The following is a 22,001-nucleotide window of genomic DNA, read 5'->3' as shown; positions in this document are numbered from 1 at the left end:
GGGATGTACCATCTGGCGCTCAAGATGGGGGGTGGAGTCTATTTTTGGATGCCCGTCTATCCAACCTGTTGTATTTCAGTTAGGCAGAAAATACAACAATGTATGTTTTTTTCTAGAGATGTTCGGGAATGGATTTTTTGCCGATGTACCGATATTGTCCAACTCTTAATTACCGATTCCGATATCAACCGATACTGATACATACAATCATGGAATTAACACAGCCCTGTGATGAGGTGGCGACTTGTCCAGGGTGTACCACGCCTTCCGCCCAAATGCAGCTGAGATAGGCTCCCGCGACCCCGGAGGCAATAAGCTGTGAAAATGGATGGATGGATGGATATCAACCGATACCGATATGTACAGTCATGGAATGAACACAGCCCTATGATGAGGGGGCGACTTGTCCAGGGTGTACCACGCCTTCCGCCCGAATGCAGCTGAGATAGGCTCCCGCAACCCCGAAGGGAATAAGCGGTAGAAAATGGATTGGTGGATGGATATCAACCGATACCGATATATACAGTCATGGAATTAACACAGCCCTGTGATGAAGTGGCGACTTGTCCAGGGTGTACCACGCCTTCCGCCCGAATGCAGCTGAGATAGGCTCCCGCGACCCCGAAGGCAATAAGCTGTGAAAATGGATGGATGGATGGATATCAACCGATACCGATATGTACAGTCATGGAATGAACACAGCCCTATGATGAGGGGCGACTTGTCCAGGGTATACGCCGCCTTCCGGCCGAATGCAGCTGAGATAGGCTCCCGCGACCCCGAAGGGAATAAGCGGTAGAAAATGGATGGGTGGATGGATATCAACCGATACTGATATATACAGTCATGGAATTAACACAGCCCTGTGATGAGGTGGCGACTTGTCCAGGGTGTACACCGCCTTCTGCCCGAATGCAGCTGAGATAGGCTCCCGCGACCCCGAAGGCAATAAGCGGTGAAAATGGATGGATGGATGGAATTAACACATTCTTATGCCTAATTTTGTTGTGATGCCCCGCTGGATTCATTAAACAATGTAACAAGATTTTCCAAAATAAATCAACTCAAGTTATGGAAAAAAAATTAAATGCCAACATGTCACTGCCATATTTATTATTGAAGTCACAAAGTGCATTTTTTTTTTTTACATGCCTCAAAACAGCAGCTTGGAATTTGGGACATGCTCTCCCTGAGAGAGCATGAGGAGGTTGAGGTGGGCGGGGTTGGGGGGGCTTGGTAGGGGGTAGCGGGGGTGTATATTGTAGCGTCCCGGAAGAGTTAATGCTGCAAGGGGTTCCGGGTATTTGTTCTGTCGTTTATGTTGTGTTACGGTGTGGATGTTCTCCCGAAATATGTTTGTCATTCTTGTTTGGTGTGGGTTCACAGTGTGGCGCATATTTGTAACAGTGTTAAAGTTGTTTATACGGCCACCCTCAGTGTGACCTGTATGGCTGTTGACCAAGTATGCCTTGCCTTCGCTTGTGTGTGTGAAAAGCTGTGGAAATTATGTGATTGGGCAAAGGCAGTGCCTTTAAAGTTAATTGGGGCACTGTACATCTCCCATGTACACAGCGCGGCATTTTAAAAAGACATTCATTTTACTTTTTTAAAACCAATACTGATAATATCCGATATTACATTTTAAAACATTTATCGGCCGATAATATCGGCAGTCCGATATAATCGGACATCTGTTGTTTTTTCCTTATGTGTGATTGTGTATAGCGTTCATTATTTAATGGAGAAAAAGTCACACAATTTATTAAACAAACAGCACAATATGATTCATTGCCAGCACAAACCTGCACCATTTGGCATCCATCCATCCATTTTCTACAGCTTGTCCCTTTCAAGGTGGCGGGGGGTTGCCGGAACTTATCTCAGCTGCATTCGGGCGGAAGGCGGGGGTACGCCCTGGACAAGTCGCCACCTTATCGCAGGCATAAATATGTTTATATTAAAACTATTATAACATGTTTTTAAATTCCTAATCATATGAACCACGTGCTGTGATGAGGTGGCGACTTGTCCAGGGTGAACCCAGCCTTCTGCCTGAATGCAGCTGAGATAGGCTCCAGCAAACCCCAAAAGGAAAGGGGTAGAAATTGGATGGATGGATGAACCACGTGATCCTTCAACGCCAGCTATCAATGTGTATAAACACCAATAGTGCTGGATCAGTGATGGAGTGCAATTGGGTCAATATTGTTCAGTTACATATTTGTGTTGAAATATATTTGTATATGTATATATATTTTTTAAATAATTATTAGGGCAGGCGTCGGGAGCCTTTTTGGCTGAGAGAGCCATAAAAGCCAAATATTGTAAAATGTATTTCCATGAGAGCCATGTAATATTTTTAAACACTGAATACAACTAAATGCGTGCATTTTTAAGTAAGACCTATATTTTTAGACGATAAGTCTTTTTCTTTTTAATAACATTGTTTTTTCTGAAGCTAACCAATAATAAATAAAATACTTCTTACCAATAATGCAACATGTTGAATAGGTGCGGTAGAAAACGGATGGATGGTTTAAAATGCATGATAATTTTTTATATTTGTAACTTTATTTTTAACACTGTGGTTACTGTGATTATTCCTTACGTATCGTGTTAAGCAATGTCAGCTAAGATTTATCTGATTTATCATCAAACGAGCCACATCTGGCTCGAGAGCCATGGGTTCCCTACCTTGTTTTAGGGACTACGGACAAAAATTACCATATTCTCTATAATCTGGCATGTTTATATAGATATGTATATATTAATGTACTTTGTTGTGCACTGTCCCTATCTTAGAAAAAAAATTGTTTACGTCGTTGATATATATATATATATTTTTTTATTACAATGGTGGAAACATGAAGGTTTTGAAAGGATTTGAATGAGAGCCAATAGTTTGTGTTTATTCATTCTAGTTTATTTTTTGCTCTCTCATTTGTATGTGAAAAATTAAGGGAATAATTTTAACAGGCATTATCGTTATTGTCTAAAAACGACCATTCTAGTCACAAAGTCAACACTGTGGACTGTAATCTAGATGTAAATGTTTTTAGTTTTGGTGTGTTTCTATTGAATGTAATGACGCTCGTTTGTAAGGTTTTTAATAACATTTCACCCCTCCACGCCCAGTATGTGTTGCATCAAAGAACAACTGTGAATCAAGATGAATCCCATATCGATTAAAGGCTGTACGGTTACATGGCGGTGCATCAAAGCCCTCAATATTCTATGAATGTATAAAGTTCGATGCTTTTTATGTCTATTGAAACCAAATTGTGAAAGCTAAAGATGCACTATTTTTTATTTGAGTGATATTACCGTTTTGCAGGGAGCCATTGTTTGACTGCAACGGTGAACTTTGTGGGTGGGGAGTTGTCTTGCTTGGGCGCGATGATCTTTGTCGGAATAGCCGACTTTTTGACATTCACCAGGGGTGGGCGATACTAAAATATTTGGTATCGATTCGATACCAAGTAAGTACTACCACAGCTTTGCCAATGCCAATATTTTTATCTGGAAAAAAATACCAAGAGCGTAAAAGGGTTTAATGATTTGGCCTTCAATTTGTTCATCAGACTATAATCAGAGTAAAACACAGAAAAAGCTTTTGGACAATGAATGATACTCGAGCCACTTTGATATTTATGTATTTGTTGAATTTGCAAAACAGGTAAAACAATGTTATTTGTGCCTAAACACAAAGCTTCGTGTTATTATCAATCTTTGGCAGTGATAATAATGACTGTATCGTCTCATGGTTAAATAATTGTTACTTTCAATAACATGTATTACGTTATTATTGCCATGCCATGCTCGTCAAGGAGAGAAACAGTCACCGACCCACTTTCACTTTTGCTTTATTAACGCCTGTTAACAGCGTGCGGCCAAGAATGTCCACAGGAATGTGCTGCCACTTTCATCTCAAGGCTGTCCTCGTCACTCGCTGCTAAAACAGTTAAGTACGCTCCGGCACCATGACGTCACCTGTCAATCAACAGGCACTGCCTTTTAAAGACACAGGTAGCCTGACTGCTTAAGGTAAAACTGTTAAAATGTTGAACAAATACTTAAAGTAGATTCGAATAATTACAAATAATGTTTGTCTATGACATCATGACACTAACATTACTTTTGTGTTAAACATTTGGAGTATTTTTAAGGTTAATTAAAACTATGTAATCAAGTAACTTATTGTGATGAATCACAATTAATTCAAATTCAATAATGTGATTAATCAAGTTTAGACAAATCGTTTGACAGCACTAGTTTTCACATTTCATATCTCCTCCCCCTCCATTTTTCCCTATTTTAGGCAGTTTTTTAAAAATAATAATAATTACATTTATATATATATGTATATATACATATGTATATGTATATATATAAGTATACATATGTTTATATGTATGTACATATATATATATATATATATATGTATATATATATATATATATATATATATGTATATATATGTATGTATGTACATATATATATATATATATATAAATATATATATATGTATATATATGTATGTATGTACATATATATATATATATATATATATAAATATGGATATATATGTAAGTATGTACTTATATATATATCCATATATATATATATATATATATATATATATATATATATATATATATCAGCTGCATTCAGGGCGGAAGGCGGAGTACACCCTGGACAAGTCGCCACCTCATCACAGGGCGCTTTGTCTTCTGTGTTTTGTTTTTCCTGTGTTTGTTGAATGTTTTGGCTGGTGTTATGTTTGGAAAATAATACAAATACAAATAAAAAAATACACGCAAATAAGTACTGAACAAACATTCAACAAGAGCCATAGGTTCCCTACCCCTGCACAAACCCCTCTGCCACCGTAATTAATTCCATCATTATTAACATACTGAGATGAAGAATATCTTATTTTCTCATAATTCTTACATTATGAACGAGACAATAATATAAAAAACAACATTTGTAACAAATAGAATAGAAGTGAAAAATATCGATCGTCTGTTTTAGTATCGATCCAATACTGCCATCGGTATCAATAAAATCGCTATTTGTATCGACCCGCCCGCCCCTCATATTCACAAACCACCAGTGGCGCCCTTACGCCGCAATAAACGTGACTTCCGTTTAAAAAAAAAAAAAAAGCGAGTGTGGGTTATGCGCAATCAAAAGGCGGTACGTGATTTGCGCAGCGGAACGCGGAAGGGGACTCGCTTCTGTCTTGGTACGTAATTCCGAGTCGCTGTGTACCGGGGGGTGGGCCCGGTTCCCGTGGAATGCTGCCCGTGTTTTCCTTGCTGTGGGGATACGGGAGTCGCCCGGCGGCTGGCGGGCACACGCACACACGCCACTGGCTTCAACGTGGATAGAAGCGGCCACAGCGGAAGACGTGTTGCTCTCGAACGGCTCGGAGATGCGGACCCACGCGCGCGCGCCCGTGTGGTTTGATTAGTCCATTCATTCCTCAGCTGCTCGGTTCACGGCGAGGCGTTCACGGACTTGTCACCGCATCTCTTTTGGGGTCGGAGGACGAGGCTGACGAGGCGGTTCTCCAGTCGGAGGGCATCGACTATGGGCGGGGAGGAGGAACCGATGCAGTGGTTCACGTCCAGGCAGCGTCAAAACCCAGGTGAGGATAATGGATGAACCTTCTTTTTGTGGGTAAATTGTCACGTTCAGTCGCGCTTGATTTGGTGATTGTTGTCGTTGGACACGTTTGTAGGCCACATCCCTACCTAGCCAGGCCTGCAGAATGACACCCTGAGCGGTTGCTCTCTTTTTTAATAAATGCAAACACGACTGGATGTGTTTATACTTGTTGGTTTTTAATCCCATGCACACATGCTGCACACATTTAACCTCACACTTGGCCTGGGCTGAAAACTGTATCACCATAAAAGTTTTCTTTTTCAATATGGGTTGATATCTTCAATTATTAGTGATATGGACCAGGAGGAAATATATATATATATAACAGTCCTCTGATTTATATTACCCCCCCCCCCCCCCCCCCAGCAAGGTAGAAAAGGAAAAGACATTGTGACACAACTATGGAAAACACTTAAAGGCCCACTGAAATGAGATTTTCTTATTTAAACGGGGATAGCAGGTCCATTCTATGTGTCATACTTGATCATTTCGCGATATTGCCATATTTTTGCTGAAAGGATTTCGTAGAGAACATCCACGATAAAGTTCGCAACTTTTGGTGCTAATAAAAAAGCCCTGCCTTTACCGGAAGTGGCAGACGATGACTTCACAAGTGTGGGGGCTCCTCACATATTCACATTGATTTTAATGGGAGCCTCCGACAAAAAGTGCTATTCGGACCGAGAAAATTTGAGCGAGGATGAATAATTTCTGTTTGAGGATATTGATAGCGACGGACTAAAAAAAACAAAAAAAAAAACGCAATTGCTCTGGGACGAATTCAGATGTTTTTAGACACATTTACTAGGATAATTCTGTGAAATCACTTATCTTTCTATTGTGTTGCTAGTGTTTTAGTGAGTTTAACAGTACCTGATAGTCGGAGGTGTGTCTCCATGGGTGTCTTGACGCCAGTGTCTCAGGGGAGTCAACGGCAGTTATGGACGGCACATGCTCAGCTGATATCCGGTAAGAAGCGACTTTTTACCACAATTTTCTCACCGAAACTTCCTGGTTGACATTCGGTTGGGATCCATGTTCGCTGTGATCCATAGTAAAGATTCACCTCTGTGAATTTTAAACAAGGAATCACCGTGTGTTTGTGTGGCTAAAGGCTAAAGCTTCCCAACTCCATCTTTCTACTTTGACTTCTGCAATATTAATTGAACAAATTGCAAAGGATTCAGCAACACAGATCTCCAAAATACTGTGTAATTATGCGGTTAAAGCAGACGACATTTAGCTGTGTGTGTGCGCAGCGCTCATATTCCCTAACAGCCCGTGACGTCAAGCGTACACGTCCATCCATTTTCTTCCACTTATCCGAGGTCGGGTCGCGGGGGCAACAGCCTAAGCAGGGAAACCCAGACTTCCCTCTCCCCAGCCACTTTGTCTAGCTCTTCCCGGGGATCCCGAGGCGTTCCCAGGCCAGCCGGGAGACATAGTCTTCCCAACGTGTCCTGGGTCTTCCCCGTGGCCTCCTACTGGCTGGACGTGCCCTAAACACCTCCCTAGGGAGGCGTTCGGGTGGCATCCTGACCAGATGCCCGAACCACCTCATCTGGCTCCTCTCGATGTGGAGGAGCAGCGGCTTTACTTTGAGTTCCTCCCGGATGGCAGAGCTTCTCACCCTATCTCTAAGGGAGAGCCCCGCCAAACGGCGGAGGAAACTCATTTCGGCCGCTTGTACCCGTGATCTTATCCTTTCGGTCATGACCCAAAGCTCATGACCATAGGTGAGGATGGGAACGTAGATCGACCAGTAAATTGAGAGCTTTGCCTTCCGGCTCAGCTCTTTCTTCACCACAACGGATCGGTACAACGTCCGCATTACTGAAGACGCCGCACCGATCCGCCTGTTGATCTCACGATCCACTCTTCCCTCACTCGTGAACAAGACTCCTAGGTACTTGAACTCCTCCACTTGGGGCAGGGTCTCCTCCCCAACCCGGAGATGGCACTCCGCCCTTTTCCGGGCGAGAACCATGGTCTCGGACTTGGAGGTGCTGATTCTCATTCCGGTCGCTTCACACTCGACTGCCAACCGATCCAGTGAAAGCTGAAGATCCCGGTCAGATGAAACCATCAGGACCACATCATCTGCAAAAAGCAGAGACCTAATCCTGCGGTCACCAAACCGGGACCCCTCAACGCCTTGACTGCGCCTAGAAATTCTGTCCATAAAATTATGAACAGAATCGGTGACAAAGGACAGCCTTGGCGGAGTCCAACCCTCACTGGAAATGTGTTCGACTTACTGCCGGCAATGCGGACCAAGCTCTGACACTGATCGTACAGGGAGCGGACCGCCACAATAAGACAGTCCGATACCCCATACTCTCTGAGCACTCCCCACAGGACTTCCCGAGGGACACGGTCGAATGCCTTCTCCAAGTCCACAAAGCACATGTAGACTGGTTGGGCAAACTCCCATGCACCCTCAAGAACCCTGCCGAGAGTATAGAGCTGGTCCACAGTTCCACGATCAGGACGAAAACCACACTGTTCCTCCTGAATCAGAGGTTCGACTATCCGGCGTAGCCTCCTCTCCAGTACACCTGAATAAACCTTACCGGGAAGGCTGAGGAGTGTGATCCCACGATAGTTGGAACACACCCTCCGGTCCCCCTTCTTAAAGAGAGGAACCACCACCCCGGTCTGCCAATCCAGAGGTACCGCCCCTGATGTCCACGCGATGCTGCGTACACGTCATCATTACGCAAAGTTTTCAACAAAAAACTTCCTGGAAATTTAACCCACTACTACCCACCACGCAGTCTGATAGTTTATATATCAATGATGAAATATTAACATTGCAACACATGCCAATACGGCCTTTTTAGTTTACTAAATTACAATTAAAAATTTCCCGGGAGTTTTGTCTTCGAAACATCGTGTAATGATGACGTTTACGCAAGACGTCACAGGTTTTTAGGAAGTATGAGGGCTGTGCACACACACAGCTAAATGTCGTCTGCTTTAACGGCATAATTATACAGTTTTTTGGACATCTGAGTTGCTGAATCTTTTGCAATTTGTTCAATTAATATTGGAGAAGTCACAGTAGAAAGATGGAGTTGGGAAGCTTTAGCCTTTAGCCACACAAACACACGGTGATTCCTTGTTTAAAATTCCCGGAGGTGAAACTTTACTATAGATCACAGCAAACATGGATCCCGACCGAATGTCAATCAGCAGGTTTCGGTGAGAAAATTGTGGTTAAAAAGTCAGTTCTTACCGGAGATCAGCTGAGCTTGTGCCGTCCATAGCTGCCGTCGACTTCCCTGAGACACTGCACGTCAAGACACCCGTGGAGACACCTTTCCGACCATCAAGTAATATTAAACTCACTAAAACACTAGCAACACAATAGAAAGATAAGGGATTTCCCAGATTTAACCTAGTAATAGTGTCTAAAAACATCGGAATCTGTCCCAATGCAATCGGGTTTTTAAAAAAAAACTTTTTTTTATTTTTATTTTATTTTTTCTAGTCCGTCGCTATCAATATCCTCAAACACAAATCTTTCATCCTCGCTCAAATTAATGGGGAAATTTTCGTTTTCTCGGTCCGAATAGCACTTTTTGTTCGAGGCTCCCATTAAAAACAATGTGAATATGTGAGGAGCCATCAAACATGTGAAGTCATCGTCTGCGACTTCCGGTAGAGGCAGGGCATTTCTCTTAGCACCGAAAGTTGCGAACTTTATCGTGGATGTTCTCTACTAAATCTTTTCAGCAAAAATATGGCAATATCGCGAAATGGTCAAGTATGACACATAGAATGGACCTGCTATCCCCGTTGAAATAAGAACATCTCATTTCAGTAGGCCCACAAAGTCCTCTGATTTATATTACACCCCCAGTTAGGCAGTAAAGGAAAGGACATTCTGACACAACTATGGAAAACACTTAATCCATGTAAACACAACTGTAAAATATTTAACAATAACCTCTTAAAATGAAGGTGCAAAAATAAAGAATTTATGAGAAATGCTTAATAAAGTCAAACAAAATAGTCAATCAATCAATGTTTATTTATATAGCTCTAAATCACCAGTGTCTCAAAGGGCTGCACAAACCACAACAACATCCTGGGTAGAGCCCACATAAGGGCAAGGAAAACTCACCCCGGTGCGACGTCGGTGACAGTGACAATGATAACTATGAGAAACCTTCGAGAGGACCCCTCCAGGGGACCGAGAGCAATGGATGTCGAGCGGGTCTAACATGATATTGTGAAAGTCCAATCCATAGTGGATCTAACATAACCGTGGGAGTCCAATCCAAAGTGGATCCAATATAGTAGCGAGAGGCCCGTCCAAAGTGGAGCCAGCAGAAAACCATCCCAAGCGTGGTGATTGCTGTCGTTGGACACGTTTGTAGGCCACATCCCTACCTAGCAAGCTTGGCCTGCAGAATGAAATCCTGTTATCTATATCAGCTGCGCAGAGATGTCCCCAGCCGATACTCATACAAATAGTGTGGAAATGTAAGCATAGTAAAACCTGAGAAGAACAATTTTCTGCAGGTTTAATGCCAGGAAGTTATGTGGTCTGTGTAACATTTATTTGGTCTGTTATTCTTATTTAAGCTTTGAAATGGTAAATGGGTTATACTTTTATAGCGCTTTTCTACCTTCAAGGTATTCAAAACGCTTTGACACTATTTCCACGTTCACCCATTCACCATACTTGCCAACCCTCCCAATTTGTCAGTGCCCCTCCCGAAAATCTCCCGGGGAAAATATTCTCCCGAATTTCTTTTGATTTCCACCCGAAAAACTATACTGGGGGCGTGCCTTAAAGGCACTGCTTTTAGCGTCCTTTACAACCTGTGGTCACGTCTGCTTTTCCTCCGTACAAACCGCGTGTCAGCACAGTCACATAATATATGCGGCTTTCACAGATTTAAAAAAGTGAATGCAATGCATACTTGATCAACAGCCATACAGGTCACACTGAGGGTGGCCGTATAAACAACTTTAACCCTGTTACAAATATGCGCCAAAATGTGAACCCACACCAAACAAAAATGACAAACACATTCCGGGAGAACAGCCGCACCGTAACACAACATAAACACAACAGAACAAATTCCCAGAAACCCATGCAGCACTAACTCTTCTGGGACGCTACAATATACAGCCCCCCCGTTATACTTGCATAGCGCTTTTCTAACTTAAAGGTATTCAAAACGCTTTGACACTATTTCCACATTCACCCATTCACACACTGATGGCGGGAGCTGCCATACAAGACGCTAACCACTACCCATCAGGAGCAAGGGTGAAGTGTCTTGCTCAAGGACACAACGGTCGTGACTATGTTGGTAGAAGGTGGGGATTGATCCAGGAATTCTCAGGTTGGTGGCACGGCCACTGTCCCAACCTCACTGCATTGATTTCAATAATTATTGGCGATATGGACCCGGAGGAAATATATATTATCGTTCTCTGATTATAATCCATCGCCCAGCAAGGAAGAAAAGGAAAGGACATTCCAGCACAACCATGGAAAACACTTATTCAATGTGAACACAATTCTAAAATTACAATAAAAATTTTACAATAACCTCTTAAAACAAAGGTGCCCTTATTCTAGTCAGGGCTCGAGCAGCGACATTCCAGATGTACTACAGCTGCTTTACAGCCCGTTTACAGATCCCAGTTAAAAATGCTGCTCACGAAAGTATTCTATTGCGCACATAAAACCCTGTAAAAACGGACAAAAATATTCCAGTTACATGTCGTGACCTGAATATTACCCAAGTATTAGCAATATTGTTATAAGTGCTAACGCAGAGGAACCACTTTAATGGGTGCCGAGATCACAGAGCACTAACTTATGCAGCTATTGACATACTGGGCCAGTAAGCTGCTGCATCACCACTGATTTGGTAAAAGTAAATTCTAGATTGTAAGTCATGCCTATCACTTGTATAGTAGAAGGTTGTGGCCATAAACAGAGAAGTTGGTCAACTCTGACATTAAATTGATTGCCGGAGATGGCGAGAAAGACATAAAAAATTATTAAATGTATTCGTGGATGATTGTAACACATCTAATAATTTCATACATTGGTTCTCAACATTATTTCATTTTTTTAATTCAAGTACCCCCTAATCAGAGCAAAGCTTTTTTGGTTGGAAAAAAAGAGATAAACAAGTAAAATACAGCACTATGTCATCAGTTCCTGATTTATTAAATTGTATAACAGTGCAACATATTGCTCATTTGTAGTGGTCTTTCTTGAACTATTTGGGAAAAAAGATATAAAAAAAACTCAAAACTTGTTGAAAATTAAACAAGTGATTCAATTATAAATAAATGAAGATTTCTACACATAAAAGTAATCATCAACTTAAAGTGTCCTCTTTGGGGATTGTAATAGAGATCCATCTGGATTCATGAACTTAATTCTAAACATTTATTTACAAACAGACATCTTTAACATCGATATTTATGGAACATGTCCACAACAAATCCAGCTGTCAACACTGAATATTGCATTGTTGCATTTCTTTTCACAGTTTATGAACTTAGAATCATATTTTGTTAAAATATTATTAAATAAACATATTTTTAAAGGATTTTCGAATTGTTGCTATTTTTAGAATATTTAAAAAAAATCTCACGTACCCTTTGGCATACCTTCAAGTACCCCCAGGGGTATGTGTACCCCCATTTGAGAACCACTGATTTAATACACAACAAATACTCTTCCTCTAAGTATTCCACATGGCATGTGTGCAAATATGGTTGATATAAACTGTGATGTCAATAATTAATGGTTGACCTTTTTCAATACACACAAAAGATGCAGCAGCAAAGTGTGGCTAGTTTGCTTTTTTGTTATTTAAATAGTGTTTGGTACATGAAGCATGCAGTCTTGTTTAATGCAAGACCCCCTTCAAGGTTTTTAATTTGTAGAAACTGGCTGTCTCCAGGGTGATCGCACTAGTAGAATGTCTCTGTTTTGAAAAAGTGCATATTTCATATCTTCACTACCTCTTTTTTTGGTTGCCCTGACGCAAATATCCTCTCTGTTGGACTTTTTGTTGTTTTTGTCTCTTTGCCAGCGTCTTAAATTCCGAATACGACAGATGAGTGAATTGTTGCATTTCAGCTCAATAGCTTTTTCAATAGCCTCCCCCTGGTTCATGCAGTCAGTAGCAAGTAAGGAAATACAACCTAAAATCATCATTTTTTAAAAACATGACCGTGCCCACAAATCGTCAATTTTTTGTCGACCAATCAGCCATCTGCACCTGGTCTGGTGGTTACCAGGAATGGGCATAACAATAAATAAATACATGATTGAATATTTGTGCAATTTGTATGAAATTGATTGTTAGTGAAAGACATCTTGAAGCAACTAAGACCAAAATGAGTGTTTTCTATTAGGGATGTTTTATCAGAATGCCGATTGCTATGAGTGAGATCAGTCGATACTGATACTGATCACATGTTCTAACGACACATTTTTCTAAGTTTTTTTTATGGCGAGTGCAATTGACAGTGTGCCACTTATCAACACAGTATTTTGCATTGTGCCTTGTTTTCTTTTTTGAGCAAAACAAAGTCAATAGTACAACACAATATCTTAACAAAAACTACAATTATATCTATTACTCATACAGTGATTTCTTTTTGCAGTCAAAGTACTCCCAAGTCCGTGGAATTATTTTCAAATGTTGTAAACATAAAAAAAAACCAACAACAAACATTGTTTGGGGATAAATGATCAATGGGTTGTACTTGTATAGCACTTTTCTACCTTCAAGGTACTCAAAGCGCTTTGACACTACTTCCACATTTACCCATTCACACACACATTCACACACTGATGGAAGGGAGCTGCCATGTAAGGCGTTAACCAGCACCCATCAGGAGAAAGTGTCTTGCTCAGGACACAACGGACGTGACGAGGTTGGTACTAGGTGGGGATTGAACCAGCGACCCTCAGGTTGCGCGCGGCCACTCTTTCACTGAGCCACGCCATCCGCCGTTGGGAGAAAAAAATATCAATTTAATCCCTGTAGTATATGTCATATAATAATACTAGGGGTGTAATGCTACACAAAAAATTCGGTTCGGTACGTACCTCGGTTTAGAGGTCACTGTTCGGTTCATTTTCGGTACAGTATAAGTTTTTTGCTTATTTGTTTACCAAATTTGCAAAATCTTCCACCAAAAATATTTTTCTGAGTGGAATATTTGATGTGAAGTAATGGGAACCTTGGATAGGTCAATATTTCATAATAATATTGATTTTAATTAAATATTATAGAATAGAATAGAAAGTACTTTATTGATCCCTGGGGGAAATTCAGCACTACAGTTCGCTCACAATAGACAAGAATAATAACAAATAATATAATATATATAATATATTATATACATAATATATACATATGAATACATTCTATATATACTACATATACTCTACATATGTTTGTTTTGAGCAATGACAGTTTGAAAGAAAAAAAAAAACAGCTTTTTTCTATTAGTCAACATTGCAACTTTTTCTAAATTACATTTAACCTTTAAGCTTTTTTATTTAACTTTTGTTATGTTTTTGTTTATTTTAATGGTATTTTTAGAATGTGCCGTGGGCCTTCAAAACATTAGCTGTGGGCTGCAAATGACCTCCGGGGCACACTTTTGACACAAAAATTAAATCTGATAAATCTATGGATAAAAAGCAGACACATGCACTCTCTCTGTCTATCCCCCTCCCTCAGGAATGCTATTGCGTGCGCAATTTGTTTTGTTTTTAACCTTCTTAACACTGAACGTACATTGAAAATACACGCAACCATAACTCGAGGTGCCGGACATTTGGGGCGTTTGGGGGGACTCCGCCCGCGAGGCTCCGAGAGGGGGGGTCCGGTGAGGGGAGAACGTGTGGTCAGGACCTAGCCCAGTCGCTGCTAGACTGACCATACGACCTCTTTTTACCCGACATGTCCTCTTTTGCAGAGCTGTCAGGGCGGAGTTTCTTAAATGCCTCAAATGTCCGTCATTTTGAGTATTGTTTACACAACGTGCAGTAGGGCTACTTATCATGTCCGTGTGGAAAATCGTTCGGTACACCTCCGCACCGAACCGGAAACTCTGTACCGAAACAGTGCGATAAAATACCCGTACCATTACAACCCCTAAATAATACCACTCTTGATATCGACGCAGCCAATTAATGCATGTAATGTACTAATTGTAACAATGCTGACACACTTGTTATATTGTCCTCTTTGTAACTCCTATTATTCTACCTATTAATTTCCTCATAATAATTGACTACCGGTACTTCCTGCTGTATCATGGTTCCATCTACACTTCTTAAACTTTACTTACCACTTATCTTTGTATTGTTTCAAACTAGCTTAGCAGTTAGCTTAACTATTAGTATGCTTGCTCTGTGTGTAACATGTTTAGCTTTGTCCTCCAATGATAGTACTGCAATGATTAGTACTTAAAATTGACGCTTAAAGACCCGTCAGCGATCCTGTTCTAATTTGAATTTCCCCTCCGGGATTAATAAAGTATGTCTGATTCTGATGCAGTTTATTTGTTGTAATGGAGGTGATGAATTAGCTTGGTGTTTGTGATCGGCATTAAAAGGCATAAATCAGCAATGGTGATCACATACGTTTTACGAAATTGGCCAATACAGATAAGTGGTTGATTGATTGGCACAGTCGTAGTGTTTATTTCCTCAGTTAATTTTCCCAATCAATCAAAGCAATTAGCTAATAAGCCTATTTTTAGTGGGTACAATCATAAAAAGTGCTATAGTACTGACCAGTGAGTTTGGATTCACAACTTGTGACATTGAAATATAATATCTGTGTACAAAGTAGGGATGGGCGCTTTTCACATTTCAGCAGATACAGTAACAAATGCCCACTACCTGGGAAGCACTGGCTGTAACCAATGGTACTAATTGTTGGTACTTTTTTGTGTGTTAATAAATATGAATTGTCTCTCATAAAAACATTTTTTATAGCAACATTTCAAAATGGGCTGATTATGATAACCACTGTCCATTTGTTTATTTATCATTTGCCAGTATGACATCAAGTTTCAATTACAGTTGCAAGTCCAAAACATTAGATGGCAGTAGTGCAGAATTTTTGGTGTGTTGTTTTTGTTGCGCCAAAAAGTGTTAATACTTTAGGTATTGTACTTATTATTGCGCTCCAGCAGTTTGTTGCAAGTTGCATCTTAGTTGTAGTTTTAATTCACAAATGTTGGCGGGGTTTCAATCTGCTTGTAAAATTGCTAATGTTAATCAGTAGCATGCCAATAACAAATCCAATGTATATTACCATGAGGCCTGTGCATTTTTGGAAAAGTACAGCCGCATTTTTCTAATGTTTTTTTTTTTTTTGTCAATTTCTTTGTTGGCGGAAGGCGGGGTACACAATCCACCCGATTGTAGCTGAGATAGGCGCCAGCGCCCCCCGCAACCCCAAAAGGGAATAAGCGGTAGAAAATGGATGGATGGATGGATTCTTTGTTGGCATCTAAAATTAAAAGTTTACCGGAGGTAGTTTGGCTAAATCTGCTCTCAGTGCTGCTAAAGTGATCGCCAAAGGCTGAAGTGCGAAGAGCTGGCTGAGTAGGCAACGAAATGTGACGTCACACGCAACCCAGGTACCGTAACATGGCATTGTTGGATTTTACGTAAATCGCTGCCCGGTAGGACCACTGGGATTCGGTCGGTGGCAAAAGGTGCCCTTGGTACGTTCTACTAAATTCTCTTTGATTAGTTGGGAAAGTCAAATATCAATTTGAATATGATCAGACTTGTGTTCGCCACCAGTTTGGAGATGTAGCACAACTTTCCATAGCTGCGCAAAGGTGTTTTTTTAGACCAAAGAAAACGGTGACAGCCAAGTAGTGGGCTTTGTTTTGTCTTAGTTGAGTCAAGATCCAATCACTTCCACCTTCCATCCATCTATTTTCTACCTCTTGTCCATTTTTGGGTCGCGGGGGTGCAGAAGGCCTATTTCAGCTACAATCCGGCAGAAGGCGGTGTACACCCTGGACATTAATTCTAAGTGATTTATTATTTACTATGACAATCTGTAATCTATTCCCTAGTACCACTTGTCATTTTATTGGTACACAACAGATAATCACAACAACCCTGCAGGAATCATCACTTTATAAAGGTGAAAATTTACAATACCTGTTGATTGTGGTTACTTGCTCAATGAAGTACGTTAGGTGTGGGACTTTAATTGTGTCAGTTGTTTATTCATAGAGAATGAAGGCTAGATTAAGTTTTTTTAGTAAGTCATAGGTGATAAATAGTGTTGTATTTGGGACAGTAAAACCAGAGGGAATATTTATTGCCACCCACATAGATTATACTACATTACCTTGTTGAATGACTCCAAATACTTTAGCTTAGCCTTCTTCTGATCAAGGTTGTGAGAATTTGTAAACATGAGGCTACCCAGGGATGTTTGTCTACCTGTCTGTCAAAGGTTTTGCCAGTTTCACAAGTATCAATCAATCAATCAATGTTTATTTATATAGCCCCAAATCACAAATGTCTCAAAGGACTGCACAAATCATTACGACTACAACATCCTCGGAAGAACCCACAAAAGGGCAAGGAAAACTCACACCCAGTGGGCAGGGAGAATTCACATTCAGTGGGACGCCAGCGACAATGCTGACTATGAGAAACCTTGGAGAGGACCTCAGATGTGGGCAACCCCCCCCCTCTAGGGGACCGAAAGCAATGGATGTCGAGCGGGTCCAACATGATACTGTGAAAGTTCAATCCATAGTGGCTCCAAGACAGCAGCGAGAGTCCCGTCCACAGGAAACCATCTGAAGCGGATCAGCAGCGTAGAGATGTCCCCAACCGATACAGGCGAGCGGTCCATCCTGGGTCCCGACGAGCGGTCCATCCTGGGTCTCGACTCTGGACAGTCAGTACTTCATCCATGGTCATCGGACCGGACCCCCTCCACAAGGGAGGGGGGGACATAGGAGAAAGAAAAGAAGCGGCAGATCAACTGGTCTAAAAAGGAGGTCTATTTAAAGGCTAGAGTATACAAATGAGTTTTAAGATGAGACTTAAATGCTTCTACTGAGGTAGCATCTCGAACTGTTACCGGGAGGGCATTCCAGAGTACTGGAGCCCGAACGGAAAACGCTCTATAGCCCGCAGACTTTTTTTGAGCTCTAGGAATCACTAATAAGCCGGAGTCTTTTGAACGCAGATTTCTTGCCGGGACATACGGTACAATACAATCGGCAAGATAGGCTGGAGCTAGACCGTGTAGTATTTTATACGTAAGTAATAAAACCTTAAAGTCACATCTTAAGTGCACAGGAAGCCAGTGCAGGTGAGCCAGTACAGGCGTAATATGATCAAACTTTCTTGTTCTTGTCAAAAGTCTAGCAGCCGCATTTTGTACCAACTGTAATCTTTTAATGCTAGACATGGGGAGACCCGAAAATAATACGTTACAGTAATCGAGACGAGACGTAACAAACGCATGGATAATGATCTCGGCGTCTTTAGTGGACAAAATGGAGCGAATTTTAGCGATATTACGGAGATGAAAGAAGGCCGTTTTAGTAACGCTTTTAATGTGTGACTCAAAGGAGAGAGTTGGGTCGAAGATAATACCCAGATTTTTTACAGAGTCACCTTGTTTTATTATTTGGTTGTCAAATGTTAAAGTTGTATTATTAAATAGAGGTCGGTGTCTAGCAGGACCGATAATCAGCATTTCCGTTTTTTTGGCATTAAGTTGCAAAAAGTTAGCGGACATCCATTGTTTAATTTCATTAAGACACGCTTCCAACTGACTACAGTCCGGCGTGTTGGTCAGCTTTAGGGGCATGTAAAGTTGGGTGTCATCAGCATAACAGTGAAAGCTAATACCGTATTTGCGTATGACGTCACCTAGCGGCAGCATGTAGATGCTGAAGAGTACAGGGCCAAGGACCGAACCCTGGGGAACTCCACACGTTACCTTAACATAGTCCGAGGTCACACTGTTATAGGAGACGCACTGCATCCTATCAGTAAGATAAGAGTTAAACCATGACAGGGCTGAGCCTGACATACCAATTCGTATTTTGATACGCTCTAATAAAATATTATGATCGACGGTATCGAAAGCAGCGCTAAGATCGAGGAGCAGCAACATAGATGACGCATCAGAGTCCATCGTTAGCAATAGATCATTAGTCAATTTTGCGAGGGCTGTCTCAGTCGAGTGATTTGCCCTGAAACCGGATTGAAAGGTTTCACATAGATTGTTAAACGCTAAGTGCTCATTTAGCTGCTCCGCAACAATTTTTTCGAGGATTTTCGAAATAAAGGGAAGGTGAGACACCGGTCGGTAGTTTACCATGAGGTCAGGATCGAGGTTAGGTCTTTTAAGGAGAGGATGAATAACCGCTTTTTTGAATGCAACGGGAACAGTGCCCGAGGAAAGTGATAAGTTTATAATATTTAGCACTGATGGACCTAATAATACAAAAAGCTCCTTGATAAGTTTCCCAGGAAGTGGGTCAAGTAAACATGTTGTTTGTTTTATTCCATTTACACGTTGTAACAATCCTTCTAATGTTATTTCATCAAAACGAGAGAAACTATTTTGGATATTTGCAGTATCCGCCGTATATACAATCGTATCTGTGTTACTATAACCCCGTTGTAGCTGGGACGCATTGTCTTTAATCTCCTTTCTAATTAGTTCAATTTTCTTATTAAAGAACTTCATAAAGTCATCTGCCGAATGGGTGGAGCTACTGGAAGGAGTCCCTTGTTGGGTTAGCGATGCTACAGTACTAAACAAAAATTTTGGATCGTTTTTATTAATGCGGATGAGATTTGAGTAATAATTAGTTTTAGCTAAGGTAAGCATGCGTTTATAAGTTATTAAACTATCACTCCATGCTTGATGGTGCACCTCAAGTTTAGTCGTGCGCCATTTGCGTTCCAGCTTTCTACATAATAATTTCTGAGCTCTAGTTTCTTCAGTAAACCATGGCGTACGCCTTTTTGGAGCCTTTTTTAACTTCAGCGGTGCTATACTATCAATGGTTTCGCGCAGGGCGTTGTTAAAGTTGTTAGTGAGGTTATCAATAGAGCCCACATACTTTGGGAACGGTGCCATTACCGAGGGCAGTAGGTCCGCAAGAGTCGTCGTTGTGGCAGCATTAATGTTGCGGCTGCTATAGCAGTTATTATTCTTATTAGCTTGCCGAACATGAGTCTGAACTTCGAATTTTATAAGGTAATGATCGGACATTACTTTAGTATACGGGAGTATCATAACTTTGGAGACGGTGATACCTCTGACAAGCACTAGGTCTATCGTATTGCCGCTGCGATGCGTCGGTTCATTTATTATTTGTGTAAGACCACAGCTATCAATTATAGTCTGGAGCGCCACGCACGGTGGGTCCAATGGGGTATTCATATGGATATTAAAGTCCCCCATTATAATTATATTATCGGCGTGCGTCACTAGATCAGCAACAAACTCTGAGAATTCACTAATAAAGTCCGAATAGGGCCCTGGGGGGCGGTAGATAACGGCCAGGCACAGAGGCAGAGGTGTGGCAGACTTCATAGAAAGCACCTCAAACGATTTATATTTATTATTTAAGTTAGGACTAAAGTTAAAGTTTTCGTTGTATATTAGTGCGACACCCCCTCCCCTTTTGAGGTGACGGGCAATATGCGCATTCGTATAGTTAGGAGGGGATGCCTCATTTATCGCAAAAAAGTCGTCTGGTTTAAGCCAGGTTTCGCTAAGACCGATGACGTTAAGGTTGTTGTCTCTAATGACCTCATTGACTAATAACGTTTTGGGAGACAAAGATCTGATGTTTAGAAAGCCCATATTATAGGTAGTGGGCTGTTTTAAGGAGTTGTTGATGAAATTATCCGTCGTAACAATATTAATAATGTTACGTTTATTATGCGCAGTGTACTTAAAATAATTACGACCATATCTAGGAATTGATATGACGGGAATTTTCAGATTGTCTACTTGGCGCTGCGATAAACTGAACGCATCATAATTTGCCACCTCAGTAGAGCGCATGTCTAACTCTGACGTAGTCATAGACACAGTAGAAAAAACATTTTGTGAGTTGTGTATTATTCTACGAAAATTGCTATGTGTACAGGGATCATCCAGCCTGGCGCTGGCTAGTTCTAACTTAACTGACTCCATACCCAGGCTAGCAGGCTCTGTAATTGCCTGTGACCGGGCTTGCTCTAGTGCAGTTAGTCAAATGTGGCTCAATGCGAAGTCTATGTTCCGAGACAAGAGGATAGCGCCTTCCTGGTTAGGGTGAAGGCCGTCTCTCCTCAGCAAGCCAGGTTTTCCCCAGAAAGAGGGCCAATTATCAATAAACGTAAATCCCTGTTGTCTGCAGAAGCTATCCAGCCACCTGTTAAGAGAGACTAATCTGCTATATCTCTCATCATTGCCTCTCCCAGGCAGGGGGCCAGAGACAGTTACTCGATGCCTGGACATCTTTCTGGCGAGATTACAAGCCCTGGCTATGTTTCTCTTTGTAATCTCTGATTGTCTCATCCTAACGTCATTGGAGCCAACGTGTATTACTATATTCGCATAACTAGTGGTGCGGTTAGCCTGCCGTACGTGTTTACTAGACCTGTTGCGAGTTAGCTCCCTAAGATTAGCTTCAATGTCAGGTGCTCTGCCCCCGGGAATACACTTAATTGTGGCTGGTTTGCTAAGCTTTATGTTTCGGGTGATGGAGTCCCCTATGACTAAAGTGTGGTGCCCGGTAGACTGGGGTGTAGGACTAGCTAAAGGGCTAAATCTATTATGCGTCTCAACCGGTACACCGTAGCTTGTAGGCCGGTTAGGGCTGCTACAAGCTGGGCTAGTTAGCTCGCTACAGCTAACTAGCTAGGCTTCAATGTGCACATATTTTAGATTTGAAAAATACCAAAACACACCGCCAAGTAAGAACGTATGTTTCGTAACAGTTGGTTTGATTGGGTACTTTCTGGTCAGCAACACCGGGCCCCCGCAGGCCGCAGTCCTCTCCCCCTTCCTCTTCACCATTTACACCACCGATTTCCAATATCAGTCAGAGTCCTGCCACCTTCAGAAGTATTCTGATGACTCTGCGATAGTGGGGTGTATTGAGGATGGTGATGATGAGGAATACAGGGCACTGGTGGAGGACTTTGTCACATGGTGCGGAAAGAACCACCTCCAGCTCAATGTGACGAAGACCAAGGAGCTGGTTGTGGACCTAGGAAGGAGGAAGAGTACTCCGGCGACCCCTGTTTCCAT

The 22,001-nt window shown here is 41.5% G+C and overlaps 1 protein-coding gene across 2 annotated transcripts in view; it reads left to right on the top strand.

The window, feature by feature from the left end:
- The first annotated feature begins 5,116 nt into the window (after positions 1 to 5,116).
- Positions 5,117 to 22,001, top strand: part of dagla (diacylglycerol lipase, alpha) — a 95,259-nt gene continuing 78,374 nt past the window's right edge. For both annotated transcript variants that reach the window (XM_061887442.1, XM_061887441.1), the window contains exon 1: positions 5,117 to 5,653. The gene's annotated coding sequence lies outside the window, so the exon portion shown is untranslated. The remainder of the gene's footprint in view (positions 5,654 to 22,001) is intronic.

The sequence above is a fragment of the Nerophis ophidion genome, linkage group LG25 (assembly GCF_033978795.1).
Source record: "Nerophis ophidion isolate RoL-2023_Sa linkage group LG25, RoL_Noph_v1.0, whole genome shotgun sequence".
NCBI classification, from domain to species: domain Eukaryota; kingdom Metazoa; phylum Chordata; class Actinopteri; order Syngnathiformes; family Syngnathidae; genus Nerophis; species Nerophis ophidion.
This window is presented reverse-complemented; position numbering and strand designations above follow the sequence as displayed.